At 44.6% G+C, this 24257-nt stretch overlaps 1 protein-coding gene across 1 annotated transcript in view; it reads left to right on the top strand.

Annotated features, from left to right (window-relative positions):
- Window positions 1–227: 227 nt before the first annotated feature.
- The window catches only part of LOC118582670 (agouti signaling protein), an 81331-nt gene continuing 57301 nt past the window's right edge, over window positions 228–24257 (top strand). The window contains exon 1 of the mRNA XM_036185708.1: window positions 228–239. The gene's annotated coding sequence lies outside the window, so the exon portion shown is untranslated. The remainder of the gene's footprint in view (window positions 240–24257) is intronic.

The raw sequence follows: 24257 nt of genomic DNA, 5'->3' as shown, positions 1-24257 counted from the left end.
CAGATGTTGAGTTTGATTTTGTACTTTTTCTCCTTCTTCTTTTCCTCTCTAATCATGCTCCAAGAGTGAACAAGTTGTTTTCACGTTATCAAGCAATGTAGGAGAAGAACTCTGGTTCCTTCTTTCCTGGGCAGGTCTGCGCCAAATAAATGAACAAGACACTCACAGTGTCTGTCTGTTAGCACGGACAAGCATCGGAATTCGCAATCAGTGCTTTATTCGTTCAGCAGAATTAGCAGGTAGGTGATCTGACTTTATTGCAAACACTTGAATAAAATCCAATCAGCAACGGGCAAGTCCCGCTGTAACTTACAGCTTCCAGAACGGTTTACCTGTGCTGGGGTGAGCCCGTCTGTTGTGAAATCCTTCTAGAAACTACTTTTGCACAAATAGGTCAAAGAATAAAGTGCACATGTTACTTTATTAGAAAGGGAGAGACCATGAATGAAATTTTCTGGTGACATCTGAGCATGTAGAATGCCTGGCGGCTTTATGGTCCTGGGTGGGTAACACTAGATCAGCAGACAGCTCACAAAACTCTTCTCCTGCAGCCCAGCTCTCCTGGGGTTAACTTGCTGTGGGGCTAGAATGAGGAGAAACAGATCTTCCTAGGCTGCAGCTCACATGACTGCCCTTCAGCCCACACCTGAGCTCCTGCTCCCTGGGAGAGAAACCTGAGGAAAGCAGCTTAGCTGTGGCTGGCTGCACTGACAGGGTCTTCTTGCCAGTGGCCGCTTCTCACTGCAAGCTGTAGGCAGGACCAGGAATCAGTGACACTGGGAACGGGCAGCTCAGCGAAGAAGGGACCTTACCTCCAGTCCTCAAAAGATGGGATTTTCAGTTTTCTCATCTGAATTGGTGAGTTTCAAAAGTTTAGTTCTTAGACCGTGTGAGCAAAGCCAGAGTCTTGCCTGTTTACCAGTTAAACACACAAGGAGACGAAGACTGTGGAGGTGTTTTGTGGAATCCCTCTTGACTATTCATGGCTTCTTTCAACGATGTTTTTTGGCACTTTTAAATTTGGTTGAACTCTTCAGTGGAAATTAGGTTGTAAAGAAAACAAAACAGACCCAGCCACTGCACTTTGGGTGCCTTGCATTTTGACCCAGCCCACAGACCGACTCAGAAGAATCTCTGCAGACCTCCAGAGATCCTCAAATTCTATATGAAGGATCATAGATCTGAAAACTCCGTCTTAATTTAAATACCCTTCTGTTCATCTGGAATTATTCTCATTGACTATAGAGAGCGGTTACTGATGAATCCTGGGACAGGTGAGAGCATCTGTAAGAAGAAATTTCTTTCTCTCAGAGAGTGTTTTAATTAATACTATCTCTATGCTGTAGTTACATAGCTTATAGGACGCATAATTATTTCCTTTTCCTTGTCAAATCCTGTCACCCTTCCTCAGTATTTAATTTATTTTCTCTTCTTTGCTTTTCCTGTAGAACACTTTCCCCCAGTTTAGGTATTAAGATGGTTTTGCCCTGGTGCATTCTGCTTACTAAAATTCCAGAATCACACTTTGCGGTGTTATTGGGCACTAACTAACTTTCCCAAATGTGTAAGCACTTAAATCATTGTAAAGGCAGCAGGCCACTGAGCACATCTTGTAGACAGGTATCCAGACAGCACCAGATAGGGAAGGCTGAGGGTCTGAACCCCGCCCCGTGGCAGAAGACAGCCCTGCTGAGATGTATGGGGAAGGAGAGCCTTAAAGAGGGTTCAGCCATGATGCAGAGCCAGCCACACGGACTACCAGAAGAGCAAACCCAGGTGGGGAGGGAGCCACCCACACCTGGAGGCCTGGCATCAGGAATTGAAGCAGCCTCAAACTGCTCTGTGAAAATGAAGGAGAGGACCCGCGCTGAAGGTACAGAGTGTGTCTGTGCGTCATCCTCTTAAGACACGGGGTTCCACTCATGGGGCACCAGCACTGATGGCTTGGCTTTGGGCACAGTCTGGAGCAGGACAGCCCATGCAAAGGCAATTACCTGGAAATGGGGGCCATTACAGCCTTTTGATTTGGTCCCTCCAATATCCTGTCAGGCAGATGAAGAAAAGAGTCTTAACTCAGAAGAAGTAAATTGCTGGCTGAAGTATTTGGTTTCAGCCCCCTTCAGGCTTTTCAAAGCAGAATTTTGTGTGTTCAGGAATTCAAACACTGGACAGGATGGCTTTAGAGCCTTGCAGAGTCAGACATAAGGAAACACGCAGCCAAATGGAGACAAGTGGTTTAATAGACTGTTATTCTGTCCAGTGGGGAGACACTCATTTTGTGTCAGGGCTTTGAAAGGGACTCTTTCAGGTTCCACAAGACAGTCTGCAGGAATCTCTATGTTGCTCACACAGAGACTGTCTCTCTCTTTCAAGCACTGATGCCCGTGTTCAGCTTTCAGGCCTCAGGCAGACGGGCCAGAGGTTTCAGTCAGACTCGGGAAGCAGAGGAGCCAAGTGTTCAGACCAGACATAAGCGGTTGAGAACCAGCCAGGACGCTAAGCAAACAGGAGGAAAGTTCCCATAGAAGAGAAAAGGGAGCTAGGAACCGGCCAGCTCAGATGTCTGCCACAGGGGTTCTGGGCCATGTGGCACCTTTGACTGAGTCAAGAGGGCTGAACTCTGGAGGAAAGTGTGCATGGAGAAAGGCTGGGGGTTGAGAGGAACTGCTTTCTGTTGGGCAGGGGAGATTTAATCAGATTTGGGGGAAATCACAAGGAGCTGTACAGCCTGAGATCCAATCTAAATACCTGTGTAGCTGGCTCTAGCGGCAATGTGTAGAGCCCTTGGAGGGCTGCTGTGTGCTCACAGGCAGCTAGCTTGAGGGAAAAGCAGAGGGATGGGCACTGGGACAGAGGAAGGGTTCGATCCACAACTTGACTGGCTTCAGCAAAGGCAGAGAGGATCTTGTTGTAAACTGCCAGCTGGGGAGCCCGCTGCTCAGGCTTCACCTGTGCTGTGCCCCTCTTCCCCCACACATGCACACACAACGTTGTTCTTATAGAATTTCTTCCTCTCCTTTATGGGTATTTTTAGAAAGTAGCAGTTTGGAGGCAAAGACCTAAATGTTCTCATTCATCATTTGGATCTTGTTGCTCAGGTATCAGGATGTCGGTGTAACACTCCTTGCATTTAAAAACAGTTTTGCACTGTCTCTCTACCTTCTATTTCCTGGGAGGCTTTTCTGTATTCATTGACATGCTCAGGTTTCTTTGTCTGCATCAACTGGTAAAATAAATGTGAGCTGCTTCTGCTGGGGGGCGGGGGGGGGGGGGGGGGAGGGGGACGGACGGACTCTTGTAGGTAAGATGAAAGAGACGCTGGAGGAGGAGGACACATTCCCACACTGTCGGTGGTGACAGTTGGCTATTTTACAATCACTTAATTTTCAAAGCCATTTCCCCAAACTCCTAAATGTTCTCTGCATATTTAGACTTTCTTTTTTGTTTTTATTTTGAGAAATGGTCTCATTTGGCCTGGAAATCCCATGACCTTGAATTCTACTGAGTGTAGGGATTAAAGTGTGCAACCTTCATTTGGCTACATTTTAAGTAAAAAAAAAAAAAAAAAAATCATTGAGAAAAAACACACAGAATGTTCAGCTTAATGAATTTTCACTGTGCCTACTCCATCTAAAAACATGAAATGACAAGAACAGAGAACCCATGTCCTCCAAGACCCACCTCTTAAGCACAGCCACAACCTGGGGTCCTAACACCACACATTAAGTTTTGTATGTTTGGGATTCATGTGTGGGCGCACATTTTTATGAATGGCTTCATGTGCTTTTTGCAACATCTCAGCCCATCTTATTTTATGCTTTATATATTGGAAAGTTCTACTCAATTTTTCCATCAGTATTGGTCGATAAATCCCACTAAATGTGGCATCTATGTGGAACTGTTGTCTGGGAGGATCACATGATTATTACACATATCAGACATTCCTTCTCGTTCATAATTTCTGACCTGCAAGACTCTTAATTCAAGATGATTTCTTCTACTTCAGTACTGTTTATTAATCCATGTATTTGGGGTATGGGTCTTGAGCTTAGGGCTTCATACTAAGCACTCCAGCCTGTATATCTTAATACTTCAGAATCAGGTTTTTATTCCCATGTTAATTTTTTCTCAGCTCATGCATCATATTTTTCTAAAATATTCTAGAGTACTTATGCAGATGAGCAGACTAAAAGAATGTTCCTCTACTGTATCCATTGAGGAATTTTCTCCACCCTCCTATCCTTAGAAGATGGTTTATTCTTTCAATCAACAGTATTTCCTGGGTGCCTTCTCTGTGGTGGCTCTATCCAGACCATGGGAATATGGTGTTTTATTTATGGAACTCATGCTGGTGCCGAGCTCTCTACAGTCCTTCTGCCTCAACTTCCTGAACGTGAGGACTACAGGGTTGCTCACTGTCTTCAGCTTACAGTGCAGTATTAAAGAAAGAAAACACTGAAGTAGACTGTGGTGAGATTTTGTTGTACTCTAATAAAATTTGCCTGAAGATCAGCAGGCAGAGCCAACCACTAGATTAAGCATAGAGGTCAGGCAGTGGTGGCACACACCTTTAATCCTAGCACTCTGTAGGCAGAGATCCATCTGGATCTCTGTGAGTTCAAGACCACACTGGACTACATGAGATTGACTCAGTCTAGGAGAGGAAACAGAGCCAGACAGTGGTGGCACACATGTTTAACCCCAGTATTTGGGAAACACACACACCATTAATCCCAGCACTAGATATAGGAAGTGAAATGGCTGGGCAGAGAAAGGCAGATAAAGTGTGAGGAGACAGGAACTAGAGAGACTTTTGGCTGAGGACTCAGAGGCATTCAGTCTGAGGATTTGTGGAGATCGGCTGAGGATTCGGTAGTTGTAAGAAGTTTCTCTAGTGGCTTGTTCCTTTGTCTCTCTGATCTTTCAGCAGTTACTCCACTATCTGGCTTGGGTTTTATTATAAGACCATTTAGGATTTGGGCAACAGTAGACTCAGTTAGAAAAGCGCTTGCCACACAAGCAAGCTGCACATGAAAGTCTCAGTGTCGGAGAAGGGAAGGCAGGATGATCTCGGGGGCTGAATCAGTGTGTGCGCTTCAGGCTCCGTGAGAGAGCTTATCTCAAAAAATAAGGTGCAGATGGATTGAAGAAGACACCTGACATCCACCTATGGCACACACACACACACACACACACACACACACACACACACACGTGCATGCACACTTGAATAACATGCACACAACTTGCATATGTGTGCACGCACAGAAACATACACATACACACAAAAAGAAAGAAAGCATTGAAAATGGGATGTGTAAATACATATGTAACTTACGTACAAAATTCTAAAAAAAAAAAAACTTTAATTAAAAAGAGAAAAATTGAAGAACCAACCATGCAGGACAAAATTGAACAGATAGTGGCTAACGTGGAATAAACAGGGTAACATCCAAGGTTAACTGGAAAGTACTCATTTTGGAGGGGCAGGAAAACTCCGTGAGGGGATGGGTGGGGAACAAGAGCCAGCTGAGTTTGCCAAGAGTCGTGGAAATCATGTCCCCCGCTGAGGAAATGGCAAGTCCCAGAGCAGGCATGAGATAGGAAGACCAGTGTGGCTGTAAGTCCACAGGAGGACAGAATGAGTTATCCTGGGAAAGACAGATGGAGGCCAGATCATACAGGCCTTCAGAAGCCGTAGTGAAGAGTTCGGATCTTAGCAATAAAAACCATAAGGTTTTCAACAGTGTTCCAAAGTGTTCTCAGTCCCCGCCCCCCACTTTCTTTAAACACGGAGATACAGTTGACAGGCAGGGGCAGGTATGCGTAGAGTGTGGGGAGTTCTGACAGCGGTCCTGCCAGGCAGGTTTCCAAAATGGCTAAAGTTTATGTTGTTATTTTGAGACAGGTTCTTATCTTGTTGCTCAGGCTGGCCTGAAACTTCTGAGCTCAAGGGATGCTGGTCTCCAAGTAACCCGCACAACGGCCCCTCCTCCTATCTCTGGCTACAATACATTTTTATAGCCCCACCAGCAAACGGCTAAGAATTCTCTTGCCAAATATGTTGGCACATGCCAAGGCTCAAGAGACTGGGATGAGAGTAAGATTTTGAGGTAAGCCTAAGCTACATAACAAGACTCTGCCTTAAAAAAAACAAAACAATACAAAAAGCAAGCAAGAAAGCAAACAAAAAACCCAAAGTTCTCACAAACATTTGGTAATGAGAGATTTGGGGGTTGGAAGTGCTTTGATATTTTTTTTTATTCTACATGGATGCATATGATACCCCACTTGGCTTTGTTTCTTTGCTGCATAATGTTTTCTGGTCATTCATGTATCTTCCTTTACTGTCCTAGCCCAAGGTTTAGTACTTAAAGAAAATTGTGTGGATGTGTATACATGGATGGTGTGTGTGTGTCAGTGTGGGCACACATGCATGCCGTGGTACACATGTGGAGGTCAGAAGACAGCTTTTGTGAGTCAGTTCTCACCTTCCCCCTTTCTGTGGGTCCTGGGATCAGATCTTTAAACTTTTACAGCAAGTGCAGTTGAGCCCTCTCACTGGCCCTTCTTGTTTGCAAAGACAGGATCTTGCTGTGCCTCCTGGGATGGGCTCAAGCTCCTCCACATAAGCGTTCTCCCACTTCAGCCTTCTGGGTACCTAGGACTACAGGCATGCACCATCACTACCACTGGACTTTCAGAAATTGTGCCTGTTTGTCTTATTATTGAGTCGGTGTTACTTGTAGATAGAGGTTTTGATTTCATCAGACATGTGTATTGTAAATATTTTCTCCAGGGTATACTTTGTATATTTATAACAGTGCTTTTTGAATATGAGAACGAAAAAGAAATAAGCAAATAAACCCTTGTAGTTACAGATAATTTAAAAATGATTGGAAAAGTAAATGCACAATGCTTTGTGAGTTGACCTTTTTATCATGCAATACCTCTGTTTCTGCCAGTTCCTTTGCTCTGAAATCTGCTTTGGTTGCTATTGATACAAACATTCAACTTTGTTTTGTTTTGTTTTGTTTAGTTTTGTGTTTGACTAGTGTTTTTATGCTATCCAACTTTAGCCTAGCTACAACATTCTATTTGAGGTTTTTTTTTCTTTCTTTCTTTATTATAGCTAGTATGTAGTTTGGTTTATTTAAAAAAAAATTCTCCTGGGGCTTGTAAAAATGGCTCAGCACTTAAGAGCACTTGGCTGCTCTTGCAGAGGACCTGGGTTCAATTTCCAGTACCCACATTGATGGTTCAAAACCATCTGTAACTCCAGTTCCAGGGGATCTGATGCATATATACATATGTGCAGGCAAAAACACACATAATATAAAACAAACTTAAGAAAATTCCATTCTGACAATTTTGCTCTTAGTGGTGTTTGATATAATAATGTATGCTAGAATTAGGGTCTGTGACTTTATTTTTTTTTTCATATTGACTTTTGTTTTTATTTCAGTTTCCTATGTATTAAATTATCATGGTGGACAGTTTTTCATGAGTGCTGAGGGATTATAACATATACCTTTAAAATTGCAGTTTATGTTACAGCCAGTGTTTTAATCAGCTCAAGGGGGCAGTAGGGACACCATTATATGTTTATTTCCTTTACTTACTACAATTTTGCTGTAATTTTTTTTTTTTTACACTTACACATAGAAAACCCCATCAGACAAAATTATAGCCTTTGCTTTTAACCCTCAAGCACTTTAGATGTTTTTAAATTATATTTATTTATTTTGGGGAAGAGACACATGTACCACAGCACATCAGAGAATAGTTTGCAGGCCTTGGTTCTCTCCTTCCACCTGTGGGGTCCAGGACTTGAACTCAGGTCCTTAGGCTTGGCAGCAAGTACCTTTTCCTGCTGAGCCATCCTGCCAATCATCAAACAGTGGGAAAACTCAGAGAGTGAGAATCATCCAGTGTATTTTCCTAGACAGTTCCCATTCTGTCGCCCTCATCCCTCCTCATGTCCTTGATCCTTCTGGCGTCTTGTCCCCTCACTCTGAAGAACTCCTCCTTCAGCACTGTTCCAGAGAAAGTCCCTCAGCAGTGTGTTCTCAGTGTCTCCTTCCACCTGAGGAAACCCTTATTTCATGCTCATTTATCTGGCTCTCTTCACTGCACACAGAACTCTGGGACAGCATTTGTTTATCACACTAAAAAATGTTGTTTCGCCTCTTTTTGGTGTCTGTGGTTGTGGGTGAGAGATACATAGTAATTAAATCACTGTTGTGCCTCAGGAACATGTCATTTTTTGTGTCATCCAATTTCTTTTTTTTCCACTTAAAAACTTATCTTATTGTATGTTTCAGGTATGTGTGTGTTGTGAGTGTGGTAAGTATGAGTGTGTGTGTGTGTGTGTGTGTGTGTGTGTGTGTGTGTGTGTAGTGAGGATAGAGTAATGGCTCAGCAGTTTAGAGAACACGCTTCTTCTCCAGAGGACCAGAGTTGTCTCCCAGAACCCACACCAGGGGGTTTACAACTTCCTCTAACTCCAGCTCCGAGGGACTACTGGTCCAATGTCTCTAGCTTCCTTGGGTACCCATACTCACATCCACACACCAGTGTGTGCGCACAGTTAAAAATAAACTAAATCTTAAAAATGTTTTTTAAAGTATCAGTTTCCTTTCAAACACTGCTGCATGTCCAACCCACTAATGTCAATGTGTGGTTTCAATTATTACTCCTTTCAAATAGTTTCTGACTATTTTTGGCCCCGTGGGTTGTAAGGGACAGGTGTGTTTATTTTCAAGCCAGTTGGAGAATTTTCCATGTAACTTTTCATTGTGGGTCTTAATTTAATACTGTTGTGGCTATATTGTACCCTGTATTATTCAATCTTTTATAATGTATTAAGTTTTTTTATGGTCAAGCATATGGCTTATATTAATGAGTAGTCCATATATATTTGAAAAGAATGTATACTTTCCAGTTTGGGGTGGAGACTCAAGAAGCCGCAGGCAAGCCCATTTGGTTTACATTGTGTTATTCTCCATTTCCTAGCTGATTCTGTGACTCTCCAACCATCCACCTCCAAGAGAAAGGTGCAGACACCCGAACAGCAGCTGTGTGTTCGTCTACTTTTTCCTTTCCCTTGGCAACTTTTACTTCTTATATTTTGAAACTCTGTTGTTACATGAAGACACATTTAAAAATGTTATGTGTTTTTAAAACTGTTTGGCAGTACTGGGGATTAAACCCAGGGCCTCATGCATGCTAGGCAAGTGCTCTGCCCCTGAGATATATATAGCACAAGACTGAAATGCTGCTTTTTAAATTAAATCGCCTTCTATCATGACGGAATATTCCTCTTTGGCTGTCGCTGAGCTCCTGCGTCCTCAGATTACTTTATCGGGCGTTTGTAGAGCTTTCCTGCTTCAGCTTCCCTGCGGCCTCCCAGTACAGTCCTTCTCGCCCGGCGTCCTTGTGCTCGAGCTCTCTTGAGAGCAGCATCCGGTTCGGTCTTGCTTTTTCCTCCGGTCTGGGTCTGGTATTGATACTAGAGTTCTATTGCTGTGCAGCAAAGGACTGTGAATTCAGGAGCTAGCTGTTAACTTGCAGCCCTCTGTCAGAAGTCTGACCTGGTGTAGCCGGGCTCGCTGCTGCTACGCTGCTGCTACGCTGCTGCTACGCTGCTGCTACGCTGCTGCTACGCTGCTGCTACGCTGCTGCTACGCTGCTGCTACGCTGCTGCTACGCTGCTGCTACGCTGCTGCTACGCTGCTGCTACGCTGCTGCTACGCTGCTGCTACGCTGCTGCTACGCTGCTGCTACGCTGCTGCTACGCTGCTGCTACGCTGCTGCTACGCTGCTGCTACGCTGCTGCTACGCTGCTGCTACGCTGCTGCTACGCTGCTGCTACTGGTCTAACAAAGCTGAAATCAAGGGGTTGGCTGCTGGTGTTTGCATGAATCTTCTTGTGGCCCTCCTGCAACAGTAGCAACAAACCCCCCCCCCCCCCAACCAATCCCTCTCAACCTTTGAACCGCTTTGACTTCTACTTGCAGAGGGAGAAAACGCTTCTGTTGTAAATAGCTCCTGCCGCCTGGGTAACATGCCTATTTTAAAATCAACTGAATGGCAATACTGATTACATACACAAAGTCTCTAAGGGGCAAAAGTCATGGGACCATCACTGAATTCCACCTACTACACCATTCCTATTTTTAATGTCTTTTTATTTTGAGGTAATTTAGAACATATGCACGTGTGTGCTGTGTGTGTGTGTGTGTGTGTGTGTGTGTGTGTGTGTGTGTGTGTGTACATGTATGTGCATGGATTCAGAGGCCAGGTGTTGAGGTCTTCCTCTATTGAGCTCCATCTTACCATGTGAGACAGTCTCTCTGCTGACCTTAGACCCCATCGATCTGGCTAGGCTGGCTGGCCAGCTAATGAGCTTCAGGGATCCTCTTGTCTCTACCCCCTCAGTACTGGGGTTAACCAGCTTTTATATGGGTGATGGGGATCTGAACTCAGGTCCTCATGCTTTTTCAGTAGGCATTTGACCTACTGAATCATCCCTGTGGCCCCTAATGTGTGTGCACTGTGTTCCTGGGTGCATGCATGCTGTCATATGGAGGTCAAAACACAACCTCGGCTGTCAGCCTCCCTCTGCTTCCTGTTTGAGACGGGATCTCTTGTTGCACCTGGGTACACCAGGATACCTGGCCCATAATTCTGTGGAGTCTCCCATCTCTGCCTTCCAGTTTGTTGCAGGAGCAATGGGAAGACCGAAGATACTATCAAGTCCAGCTTTTTACAGGTTCCGGGAGTCACATGCAGGCCCTCATGTTTGTGTGGCAAGCGCAAACCGCCAAGCTATCTCCCAGCCCTGCTTTTCTTTTTGTTTCTTTGTTTTCAGCTCTGGGAACTGAACCCAGAAAAAAAATCGTTTTTGTTTGGTTTTGAGGCATTAGCAAGCAGCCCAGGCTGGCCTGGGACTCAGCCTCCTCCAGTTTCCGCCTCTCAGCTCCTGCGATTACTGGCTTGTCTTACCACACTTGGCGTCACTTTCTTTAATATTAACAATTTACAGAACCATAGCACAGTGATCAAAGCTAGGACATTTGTGTGGAGGGAACAGCACGGTCAGTGATGTTCCCTCAGATCTCACCCGTTCGCTCGCCAGCTCCATTTTCACAGTGTAAGAGCCGGCTGAGGTTTGCATACATCACGCTCCTTCTTGTCCTCTAACTGGGGACAGTTCCTCTGGTTTTGGTTTTCCGTTTTTGGTGGGTTTTTTTTTTTTTTTTTTTTTTTGTCTCTTATGACATGGATACTTTGAGGAATATTAACCACATATTTTGTAAAATTTTCCTGAGTTCAGGTTTTTCTGATGCTGTCTTATGATTAGGTTAAAGTTATTTTTTTTTAGCAAGAATGACACAGAAGTGATGATGGTTCCCATCTCCCATGGAATCCATAGCCTTGTGTCTTATTACTGGTGATGTTAATCCAAAGATCCCAGTCAATGTGGTATTTGCAGAGTTTCTCAACTTTGGACTTGCTGTTCTAGCTGTTGTAATGGACAGATATTTTGTAGGAATGTTTTCAAACGTACTATTTTCCATACACTTTCACCTTCTAAATTTAGCATTTATTGATGGTTTCTGCCTGCAGGCCCTACTGTGACTTCCCACTTCAGGTTTTTGCTATCACTCCCCTCTTTCTGAATTTATATTTTGGAATTATACTATAAAAAAAGCTATCATTTTTTCTTCATTTACTTATAATGTCATTTGTTTTCACCAATATAATATTAGGAACTTTATTCTGTGGCCTTTATGGATTTCTGAGTTCAAGGCTAGCCTGGTCTACATAGTGAGGCCCAGCCCAGCCCAGACTACATAGTGAGACTCTGTATCCAGAGAGAGAGAGAGAAGAAAGAACAACAAAAAAGAGAGATTATTTTATTTTGTGTGCATGAGTGCTTTGCCTCCATGTATGTATGTATGTGTACCATATGCATGCATATCTGCAGAGGTTAGAAGAGGACGTTGCATTTCCTGGAACTGAAGTTAGGGATGGTTGTGAGCATTGTGTGACTGCGGAACTGAACCCAGGTCCTCTGCAAGAGCAGCAAATGCTCTTACAACCTCTGAGCCATCTTTCTAGTTCCTTTCATTTTTATTTTTAAATGAGTTACTTATTTTTATTGTGTATGTATGTGTATCTAAGCTACATATGTATACCATATGTGTGCAGATATCCACAGAGGCCAGAAGAAGGCATTGGGGCTCCTGGAACTTGTGAGTCACCTGATATTTGCCAGGAACCAAACCAAAGTGCTCTTAACTGCTGAGACATCTCTCCAACCTGAAAGGAATTTTAAAATGAAAAACAGTTTGTCATTATTGCATTTATTTTTCTTTTCTAAACCAACTCTTTTACCTATTCTTATTTTTTAAATAATGAGTATAAAGCAACATTTTTTTTTGAACCCAGGGGTATTCGGGGGCTGCAAAAACAGAGGAATTAACACTGCTCAGAAAGTGAAGACCCTGAAAACCTTTTTCTGGGGTATTAAGTTGCAAGTGCACGCATTATAGGACATGAGCTTTAGTTAAGAGAGAAAGGGGTCATGTGACATGCCTGAGATTATGGAGAAACAGCTGTATTAAAGAGCTGTTTGGCACAAACTCCATGACTTTAACTGTGTGGAAGATGATTGGGCCTATGATTTTAAATGATTGAGAAACCAAAGAGGCCAGAGGAAGCAGACAGTGACCGGACAACTGTAGGACAGGACTGTGAGCTTCCAGCTGAAGGTGTCCTAAGGCATCCGGATTGTCTGCAAAGTAAGAATAGACTTCAATTAACATTTTCCAAATCTGCCTTCCAGCTTTATTGAAGAAGCTATAAATAGATCAGGCTATTCAGAATAGTCTCCAATAAAACTTAATTATCTTCTTCATAAACAGACTTTATGTCCTGGTTTCTTTTGTTGTTGTTTTGGTTTTTCAAGACAGGCTTCCTCTGTGTAGCCCTGGCTGTCCCAGAACTTAGGCTGTAGACCAGGCTGGCCACACTGAGATTCACCTGCCTCTGCCTCCCGAGTGCTGCCATTAAAGTTGTGCGCCACCGACCCCTGCCACCACCATTGCCTGGCATGTCCTGTGTTCTTTGGTTTAAGATTCTTACCATTTACATGTCAGCAGTTCTGGAAATTTAATCTTAATATTATCTCACAGCTTTTGATTGTTTTCTCATTCAATTTCACGTTTTTCTGAAATCTTTTCTTTCTTTTTTTTCTTCCACATTCTCTTACCTACAGAAAGCTTACAAAGTCATGTAAGCTTCAAGATCTATGGAATCTGGATCTGTGCCTGGGCTCGCCACAAAGCCCAGCATGAAATTTTTATTGCCAAAGTCCTCTGTCCCTCACTATCTGCCCACTGTCCTCTTCCCCCAGTTGTGTGACTGGTCAGTTGGCTTTGTTCTATTACTCTGAGTCTGTTTAGGGCTGAAAGTTGTTCACAGGACAGATGTGTAAATATTCAGATTCTGTCTCTTCTCCTATTCAGAGTTAACTTAGTCAGAGGGGGCCCTTCCCTGTTTCAGGGCTCTTCCTTCTGCCCGGCCTCTTGCTGACATCTTGCCTATCTTTTCTCTCTTCTACACCCATTCTATTTAAAAAGTATTTATTCTTGCCTGGAAGTGGTGGCACATGCCTTTAATCCCAGCACTCGGGAGGCAGAGTCAGGCAGATCTCTGTGAGTTCGAGGCCAGCCTAGTCTACAGAGTGAGTTCCAGGACAGCTATGGTTACACAGAGAAACCCTGTCTCGAAACTGCCCCACTCCCCAAAAAAGTATTTTTTTCACAATTTCATACATTTATAATGTACTTCGGTCATATTCATCTCTCCCCTCCTTATTCCCCTCCTCTCATGCCATATCCCTTCTTCCCAACAAGCTCCCTTGTGCTTTCCTGTCTTCTGTCTATGTGTGCACACATGCATTTACTAAGGGTTGTTTGTACGAACACAGGTGAGGTTATGTACTTGAGCAAGGGCAACTTACCAGAGGCTACTCCACCGAGGATTATGACTCCACACCCCAGCAACCACTAACCCCCTGTAGCTCCTCGAGGAGGGAAGGGGCCTCTTTGTGGAGAGAGAACACCCCTCCAACTGCTGTCTTCTCTTTCCTCTTTGTTTTCTTCCTTTCAAATTCTGCTGGTTCGTGTTTTGTCCTATTTTTCTGTCCAGCTTCCCCCTAGTCGCCTCTCTTATGCATTCCCTCCTTTTACCAACCCTTGGTAATACAGCCCTCACTCTTCCTCAATACTCTCTGGAAAACATTTTCTGTGAAGTCTCCCAATCTCTGAATCATCAAACCTACGGCTCCTTTCCACTCTCATGGCATCGTTGTAGCTCAGGTCCCTGCTGACCTCCCTGCTCACAAAACCCTGTCCTTGTGCTGTTTCTTGAACACCATTCCCTCCTCTTCTCCAAGCTCCCCCTTCAGACTTCTGGAGACAACCCCCTCAAGTGCCGGCATCCTACGTGCTGCAGTGCCTCTGGCCCACAGCACCTGCCCTTGTGGGTGACTCCTGACAGTTAACAGTCATGTTGCAGACAAAGCTGCTGGGGTAGTGTCTGGCACAGAGGGAAACCATCATGCCCATGTTTCAGAGAATGATAATAATGAGTGTGATGACTTTACCATACTCTGCCAGCATCGTACACCCTGAGTGACCTCACAGCCTCTTAGTGCTACAATCTCTTGAGTATAAACTGATGCCCCTGAAATCAGGGCCATGAGCTCTGAGACCTCCTTCAGGGTACATAGCTCCCACATCCCTACGGTTTCTGGCTGAGATGAGGAAAAATCTATTGTAGTACCATACCTGTCTGTTAGCATGCTTACCATATCATAATTTCAGGTGTGCATGTTTCCATCCAATGCACCAGCCAGGAGGCAGTAGTGCATGCCTTTAATCCCAGCACTCGGGGAGGCAGAGACAGGTGGATCTCTGTGAGTTCGAAGCCAGCCTGGTCTATAAAGTGAGTTCCAAGATAGGCTCCAAAGCTCCAGAGAAATCCTGTCTTGAAAAACAAACAAACAAACAAATAACACAAAAAGACCCTTGGCCAGACAAATCCAAAACATGTTAGACTCTTTCACACTTCCACTAGTTTATGGGTACACTATATCCCACCAGAAACAGATAAAGTGGCACGTTAATAGCCAGCCCCAGAAAACTGCAGCTTCATGAGGGAAAGTACCTTTCCCTCCAAACTCTTCAGAATCCTAATTGCTTTGGAGCTTCCTATAGGCAAAGATTGCTTTACTCATCTGTCCCTCTATCATTTGGCATGGGGGCTGGTATATAGTAGGCTCTTGGTGTATGTTTCTGAGCAATTTTTAAAATGAACTTAGGACTGGTTTATAAGGGCTTAACTCAGACATGGAAAGATACAGTTGGATTTGGGAGTTTTTGTATACAACTTCATTGGATGCATTTTGTTTTTGTGGTGCTATCTGTGAATGCTAGGCAACTTCTTTGCCATTGGGGTATACCTCCAACCCTTTGGATACAGTGTGTGCATGTGTATGTGCGTATGTATGGTGTGTGATATGTATATGTATATGTATGTGTTCATGTGTATGTGAGTGCTTGTGCATTGTGTGCATATGTGTGTAGAGGCCAGAGGTTGACAGTGGATGTCTTCCTCAGTTATTTCTTTCCATTAGTTTTTGAGACAGGGTCTCTCGCTGAACATGGATCTCAACTATTTGGCTAATCTGGCTGACCAATGGGCTCTAAGAATCTGCATGTCTTCATCTTCCCAGTGTTAGCATTATAGATGCATGCAGTAGCACCCAGCTTTTTATGTGGGTGCTGAGGATTCAAATTCAGGACTTATTTGTATACAACAAATAACCAACTGAGCCATCTCCCCTGCCCCTAGACTTGAGAAATTAAAGAAAATTAGTAGATAAACCTTTTTGTGATTGTGTGAATTAAAGAAATCTTATGGCTACTTTTTTGTTTTGTTTTGTTGAGACTGGGTCTCACTATGTCGCCTTGGCTGGGCTAGAACTCACTAAGTAGACCAGGCCTGCTCACACTCACAGAGACCCACCTGCCTCTGTCTCTGCCTTCTGAGTGCTGGGACTAAAGGTTTGGACCACCACACCAGGCCCATGGCTACTTGCTGTATGTTGAACACCTTAATTCCTAGTGAGTGCCTTCTCCTCTCAGGTAGGCATATTCTGCAAGCCAATTGGCAGTGCATGAACCCCCATTCTCCACACATGGCCATAGGCCCTGGCTTAGTCAGGGATTTCACTGTGTGCTGAAACACTGTGAGCATGAATGACTTGAGGAGGGGGTTCATTTTGGTTCACAGCTCTAAGCATCACCTAACTTTCTGGTAATATTGTCTAGCACATTTCCTTTTTCTCTTTCTTCCCTTTTTTAAAAAAACTTATTTTTGACGGGGTCTCACTGTGTAGCCTTGGCTGGCCTGAAACTCACTGTGTAGACATTTTTGGTAAATTTACCAAGGATACCTTCCACATACAAATACAAATGCATAATTTCTTAATATGGAGCTCTGTATTTAATGATGAAGATATGGGAATTCGCAAGCTGTTCCTCAGCTATGACAAATAAGTCTTTCAAACCAGTGTGCCTTTCAGAGACACTTTTCTTTGCATAAGAATAAAGTGCAAATAGCTAGTTCCTGCACTCATTTGAAAGGGGTTTAACAGCAAAGCTGAATTACCCTGTGTGACAGCAGAGACAGTGGGCTGTGAGGTACTCACATTTGAGATGTCCCCATGAGATTTACCTTTTGAATGTTTGGTTTATTCACACAAACATTCCTTACATTAGCATGCTATTGTAAAGATTGTGGAAGTCTCTTGAAAACAGGCTTCTAAGGGCAGTGTGTGTGTGTGTGTGTGTGTGTGTGTGTGTGTGTGTGTGTATCAGGAAATTTGCAGGGTTCCACTGGGGAATCCTCTCCAGTGAGGGCACATTGGGAGCAAGCTCAAACGTCCTGTTCTGGGAGGTCCCTCAGCTATCGCAGGCCAGGAGGATGGCACTGTCCAAAGTTGCAGAAGGTCCTTGAGAGTGCTGCTGGTCAGTGGCTAGCACTAATAGACAGGCATGCGTGACTTGAGCAACATTGCCAAAGCCACAGTGGCAAATCTCAAAATCCTGTTGCCAATAAGGATCATTGCAGAGGTTTAAGAAGCCATGCCTCGGAAGCCTGGGGCTGCCTCCAAAGTTGCAGTTTTTCTATTGTTCCCTGTGAGCATCTTGGCTCACAGGTTAGAGTTTATTTAACAATGACATATAAGAGCCACCTTGGATGGTTCATTGACATATTGGAGCATGCTTTAGGCTTGGCTTATCTTGGAGCTGCCTTGAAGCTCACTCCTTATCTTGGAAGCATTACCTTATTCAAAGTCATACAAAATGGTTGTCAAGTTATACACAATGGTTCCACTTACGTTCCTTACACACTGTTCTTCACCAACTAGACATCGTTCCAAAGTACTCAGACTTCAGCAAGGCTGAGGAAGGAAAACAAGACAGAGAGCTTAGAAACCCAGAAATACCAGCTTTCTGAAGGGCCCTCTTAGGGGACTGACTGTCTCTGTCCTCTAAGGCCTCTCTGACTTAGCCCCAGGACCAAGGAGGGAGCTGTCAGTCATTCAGTTTCCCTGGAGGACACAAAGAACATTGACAGATGTTTGGCCTGCCTTCAAGACAGGCCGCCTCTCCTCAGATGGCTGTCAGTCAACACGAACTTCCACATCTCTTTGAAGAACCACAGCTTTTCTAGATGGGAGGAAACCAGCACCAGCTTCCAGAGGAGACAGAGCTGAAGTCTGTAGACTCCAGGACAGCAGGAGAAGGGTACAGCCTGTGCTTTGAAGTGTTGTTTCTGGGCCTTCCCCACTTGCTCAGACACTTCACTTCATCCACATCTGCTCTCCAAAGCAGATGTTGATGAGAAAGAAGGTGGGCAGCACAAAGAGATTTCCAGTGGGGATTCCCAGATGTGAGCTCTGAGAGAGATGAAGTGCAGCCGTGCTGTCAAGTTCAGGGGCAAAGGTGCTCATGTTCTCCTGACGTGTGCGACCGTGCAGTTCTGAACAAAGAATCCGAAAGAAGGAATAGGTGATACAATTCCACCCTTTCTCCCATGGCTAAAATGATCTCACTTGACCAATCATACTTGATTTCTATTTGGGAGGTAACTGATCTAAGGTGAGGACAATCAAACGGCTTGGCTTTGATGTCCTGATATATTTGCCAAGTACTTCTGTGAAGGCGGCAAGAAGACTAGGGAACTGGGAACCTTTGCTTTTTAGGTACTATGGAGAGTTATTTTAGAAGAGGCAGTAAAGAGACATGACAGGAACCGGCTGGGGCATAAGCTAATAGGCCAGGCTATAGAACAGGAAAAGAGGAGGCGCATCTAGATACTGCTTGCAGGCAGATTTCTAAGTGGTTCCTCTAGTGTTTGAGGCTCATTACACGCTCGGTGAATATTTTAAATTATGTTTAAAACTTGTAATCTTGATATTCAAAATGCCCATAAGTGTTCTAAATATCTCCAACCTCATTTTTCATTACTAACTTTGTCCAGACCTATGATGAATACCTGTCTATTTACTTACCAATCTATTGCAAACATCAGCTTTCAGGCTTAGAAACTTACTTCATCTGGTGTTATTCTGACATATCTTGTGAAGACGTAGGCTCCACGAGGGCAGAGACTGGGTCTCTTCTCACTGAGTATCTTCAGTGCCTATCACTGTCCAACATATAATAGACACTTGACTCACATTTATTGAATAAATGAATGAATGAATCAAAGAATTCCATAAAGCCCTGCAAACAAATAGAATCAAGATGGCCAGAGAGTGAGTGGCAGGTGAGGAGAGAACAGTAGACAGAGAGAACAAAGGCCAAGGCTGCTTCTGGAGCCCTCAGGATGAGAAAGCTTTACGGGGATTCCCATACAGAGCAATACGTTCAGTGCTAAGGCATGGAAGAACTGGGATAGGCATCAAAGAATGGAGCATAACAGGACCTTAAGGACAGATTGAGCTGGTGAGGCCTGAGCAGGAGAACCAAGCAGGGAAGTCGGTGGCCGTGAGAATCAGTCAAAGGCAACTAGCTCACCAAAGCCACAGTGCAGGGTAGATCTACTGCTCCTGACAAATGGTCAGAAGTGACTCTGACAAGTCTGTCCTGGGAACGTCCACAGAGGTGAGGATGGCAGCAGCAGCAGAAATCACAGAGAGGGTGGGGCAGTGAACAGACAGGTTACCAAATCACCCACCACAAAAACCGCACAGAGGAAAACAATGGTGCCGTGTCAAGAAGATCTAGGCAACTCCACGCCAGTGTCCCCCTCTAAGGACAACTGAGGCCACTTCCGCTATGCTGGCTCCTACAGCCCAGCTCTCGTCCACATAGTCTGTTCTCATGACCAGGGCTGGGTTAGGCCTGACCTCATGGGTCACTCTGTCCCAACTATTGGCAATAGTTTCAGCCTTGACCCAAGCCAAGACACTTAGCAGCTATCAGTGTGAACTTTGAGGACTTGAGAGAGAAGTATCTTTTGTACCAAACAATGCCTACTCAACTACGAAGTAGTGGCCTTGAGGAAATCCACAGTTGAACTCTTTCCTCAGTCTGGACTGTTTGCCTAGTCTTCTTATTACTAAGCCTGACTCAGCCTTCAGGTTTCAGTTTAAAAACCATTGCTTAACATTCCTATATCTGATGGATCTCAATGAGTTACAGTATTCACGAAAAAATTATATATGATGATGAACCTGTCAAAATTTCTTAAAGTCACTCCCTGCAAACAACAATATTACTAATAATGAGTTGATGATAATCAGGCATAACACCCAAGAGATGTTAAAAGAACAGCTTCTCCCCTCCCCTCTGAGGTTCTGCACTTAAGAAAGTAGCGCATGACTACTCCGTGTGAAATAGACATTTCGGGAAAGCCTTTGTTTTTCCTTTCCCAGCCTGGTTTGATTTGGTCCTCTGCTTTCAGATTAGCACGGCCCTTTCTCCGTCTTTTCCTCTGCTTTTGTCTACTTGATTCTTCCTGTCTTAGTGATGTCACACATGCTGCCCAGATTCCAGCATTTCCTGAAATCAAGCTTCATTGTTTTCTTTCTCCTTTCCTGGTAATTTGATTCAAATATCCCAGAGAAGAGTCTTCTTTTCTCATGTATTGATACAACTATGACCCAACCAAGTTCTGTGATCAGAGACCAGAAGAAAGAGGTACATGAGAGTTCACAGCCAGCACTCACTGTAGGCAACTCAGTAGAAGATGGCCCCCAGTTTCTTCTGTTAAAATTAATGTCTCCTATTCCTCCCTGTTTTCAGGGTTGCCAAGTGCAATAAATATCAGGTACACAGCTCTTTAAAATGCTTTTATTATTAGCTGGGGATACAGGCCAGTTAGCAGAGTCCTTTCCTAGCATACATGAAGCCCTGGGCTTAATCCCTAACACCACATAGACTGGGTACAGTGGTACCCACTTGTAATCCCAACATTTGGTAGGTAGAGGCAGGAAGATCAGAAATGCAAAGCCATCCTTGACTGTATGAAGAGACTCTATTCAGCCTGGGCTAATTGAGATTCCATCTCAAACAACAAAACAATTAAACAACAACACCAAAAATAAATTTCAGTCTCTATCTCATTTTATTCTTCCAACACACTATTATTATTTTCATATAAGGAAGCTGAGGGTCAAAACCTAAAACTCCCTTATCAGCCATCTACTAATTGCCACACAGTAGTCCCCAAGAAGCCCATCTCCATATGACATGGCCATGTTGTCACATCAAAACTCAATCTGCATTACAAAATAGAACAGTGACTAGTAACAAAACAGGATCTACACTGAGCCCAGAAGGCTTTGGGAAAGCAGGAAGGCAGGGCACCCTTCCTAGACCTCTCCTGTGGCACACTGCCTCTCTCTCCCTTCCTCACAGGGTTATGCAGAAGCATCTTTTGGGAAGTCAGTCACTGCTCAGAAGCAGTTGACACTTAAGTGAATTATCTTCTAATCAGGCGGCATCTGCAGTAGGCTTTCAAGATCTCACCTCAGCTCTGTGTGATAGCATTTCTTATTTTGGTTTTTGCTCATGGTTCCTCACTTATGAATGCCCTTCCCAAGGAAGGTTTTAGATGCTAGAATTTTCTTCCCCATGGAGGACTACAGCAACTCTAATCTTCCCCCATTTCCTGCCTTCAATTCCTCATAATTAAATTGTCTAACCTACCTTGTCTGGTGGTAGGTCATCAGACCCTCCTTATTCTGAAAGAATTGAGGAGGAAAGAATGTTGTAGAGAGGATGAGGAGAATGTGGAGATACAGGCCTTACTAGGGTTCCCTGTTCTGTGTATTCACAATCATGCCTATGCAATAAGTCTCCATACAAAGCCAGAAGGATGGGTTGAGAGTGCTTTGGGTAGTGGACCATGGGGCATCTTTAAAAAAAAAAAGAAAGAAAGAAAACAATTCATTTATCTTTATTTCATGTGCATTGGTGTTTTACCTGCATGTATGTCTGTGTGAGGCCGTCAGATTTTGAAGTTATAGACAGTTGCTTGCTCCCATGTGGGTGCTGGGAATTGAACCCGGGTCCTCTGGTAGAGCAGCTGGTGCTCTTAACCAATGAGCCATCACTTCAGCCCCACCATGTGGCATCTTGATGGCAAGCCTAGAGAGGGCATGGAAGCTTGCACCTTTGCCCATATCTTCATGCATGTATTCCTTACTCCACAGCCATTGTCGTGTCCGCCATATTAAAGTGGTGAATTTCGGTGTTCCTGTAGGTCTGTGGGCTGCTGGCACTAACTGCTCAAACCCAAGCAGAGGATTGTGGGAACCTCCAGCTATAGCTGATTCATCAGAACCACAGGAAAAACAACCTGGGGCTTGTAGCTGGCATCTGAAGTGTGCGAGTGATGGGGGCCACTTAGAAGGGAGCCTGCAGCCTTGTCATGAGCTGCTGTCTCCACGCTGACTGTCCCACAACTGAACCAGAGGGCATATAGCTGCCTCCGTTACTGCGGGATTGTATGCAGGAACTCCTTACATGTTTTAGGGTCACAGAATCTTCCATGTTGGCTGTGGTGTAGCAACCTTGCCTGGACAATCCCCAAAACCTTGAACAAGCCTTAAACAAATCCCTATTTGTATATAGACATCCACCCCCCACTATCTTAGAATGAGCCAGTATTGAAGACTGGGTAATTAAAAGGATAATTAGTAAAAAGAGGACCTAAGGGCGAATGCTATCCCCATTCTGACTGACGTTTGTCTAAGAAAGGAAACGCACTGACAAACACAGAGGGAAGCCAGTATGAGGACACATAGAAAGCACAGCCATGGACTGAACAAAGAGAGAGGCCTCTGCAGCAACCAAACCTGCCAGCAAATTCTCACACTAGTGAGGAGAAACATTGCCATTGTTATACCACCTACCTAGTCTCTGGTGCTGTGTTATGGTAGGCCTTGCTAAGCTTTCAATGTCTACAACATAAGCTTAGCCTGGCATTCAGGAACTTCCCAACCGACCCTGTTTTACAAGTAGCATCTCCAGCGTGCCTCCATCTTTCACCGTCCAGAACACTGAATGTGTCTTCACTCCTACACCGCTCTCCTCTGCTTCTCACTTTATCTTCTACATCTCAGCCTCTACTGTCTTCACCCTAGGCAGCATGAACTTACCCTCCTCTGCTAACGTGTGAGGTTCTGGAAGGCAGACTGTCTCATTCATCGGTCTATCCTCAGGTTCCGTCACGAGGCACAGTACCCGCACACACATCTGTGTCCATACACATCAGTCAAGCCGGCAGCATGGGTGGAAGGGAAGCCCTCAGGGAATCATTCTCTGTCTTCTCTTCCCTCACAGATGAAGAGCCTCTCAGCATTATGTCACCACCTCAAGCTAGCACCTTGTCTCACCTCAAGTTTAAGGACAGGCTGGCCCTGTGGGAACCAGGACATTGAGAACATGACTTAGGAGTTGAGCTGTCTCTGCCATGTCCTCGCTCCTGTGGCCTCCAGTCTCTTACCCATTGGTTTCTTTGGATTCCCAGTTCTGTCTCAATAAGGGTGCTACTGTCAGAGGGGATTCCTGGGGGGGGGGGGGATTTGCTCTCTCTCTCTCTCTCTCTCTCTCTCAATCTCTCTCCAGCCTGTTTTTCCTCTTCATGGTACTGATTCTCTTATACAGTTACAACAACAGCAAACCCTTCCTCCATGCCACCAGGGTAGAAGGCATGGCAGCTTCAGGTGTACATGGCAGCATTTGAACATCCCAAGAGGAAACACAATCCTCACTTCAGAGAAAGGACTCTGAACACCATTCTTGGGTCACAAGACTGCTCTTTGCACCAGCTGCTTTTTCAGGAGAAAGAATTACTATGTTTATCCAGTCCTGAGGCAAGGTCTTCCTCCCCTGCTGCCAGCCCCACCCACGTCTACTCCTGCTGGGTGTGGGTGGTCTTTCTAGACTTATTAGCTCCACACATGTTGCAGTGAGTGCTGACATAGGTCTGCACACGAATGTTCATAGCATGTTATCACAGCCAGAACCTGGACGTGACACAAATGTCTAGTCAGTGGGTGCAGAGATTAATAGAGTCTGGTACCCAAATCCAGTGTCAGCTCAGCAATAAAAGGGAGTGAGTGTTTCCCCCTGAGTAAACTCAAGATCAGCAAGCTGTGCAAAGAAGGCAGACACAAAAACGCATAGTGCGTGATTCCATTTAGTAGAATCTTTAGGAAAGTCACATCTCTACCAATTGCCTGGAAGTGTGCAAGAGGTAGGCTTAGAAGGCCATACGCAAAGATGTGAGGTAATGGCAAAATCCTGGAAACGATGGTAGTGACCTCACAGATGTGTGTGTTGTCAACAGTCAGTCTCCGGCCTCCACTCAAATGGCTGCCTTAACGCTTATTTACAATCTGTCTATGTAAAGCAATCGCTAAGTGGCTGTGATGACACTTCAGGATAAATCCCGGGACCTTGGAACAGTCCCCCGGGCTCTGGCTGTGCAGCCCGTCCCTCAGTGCACCCCACTCCTGCAGCACTTTGTCCCCCTGATAACTGCTGTTCCTCATCACTTCTAAGCTGCCATTCACCTGCGTCTTTACCAGGGCTGCCCCTGCCGCCCAGTGAAGTCCTGTAAGCAAGAAGCTTTCTTCAGAATTTAACCTCCAAATGCTT

The sequence above is a fragment of the Onychomys torridus genome, chromosome 4, assembly GCF_903995425.1.
Source record: "Onychomys torridus chromosome 4, mOncTor1.1, whole genome shotgun sequence".
Taxonomy (NCBI): domain Eukaryota; kingdom Metazoa; phylum Chordata; class Mammalia; order Rodentia; family Cricetidae; genus Onychomys; species Onychomys torridus.
This window is presented reverse-complemented; position numbering and strand designations above follow the sequence as displayed.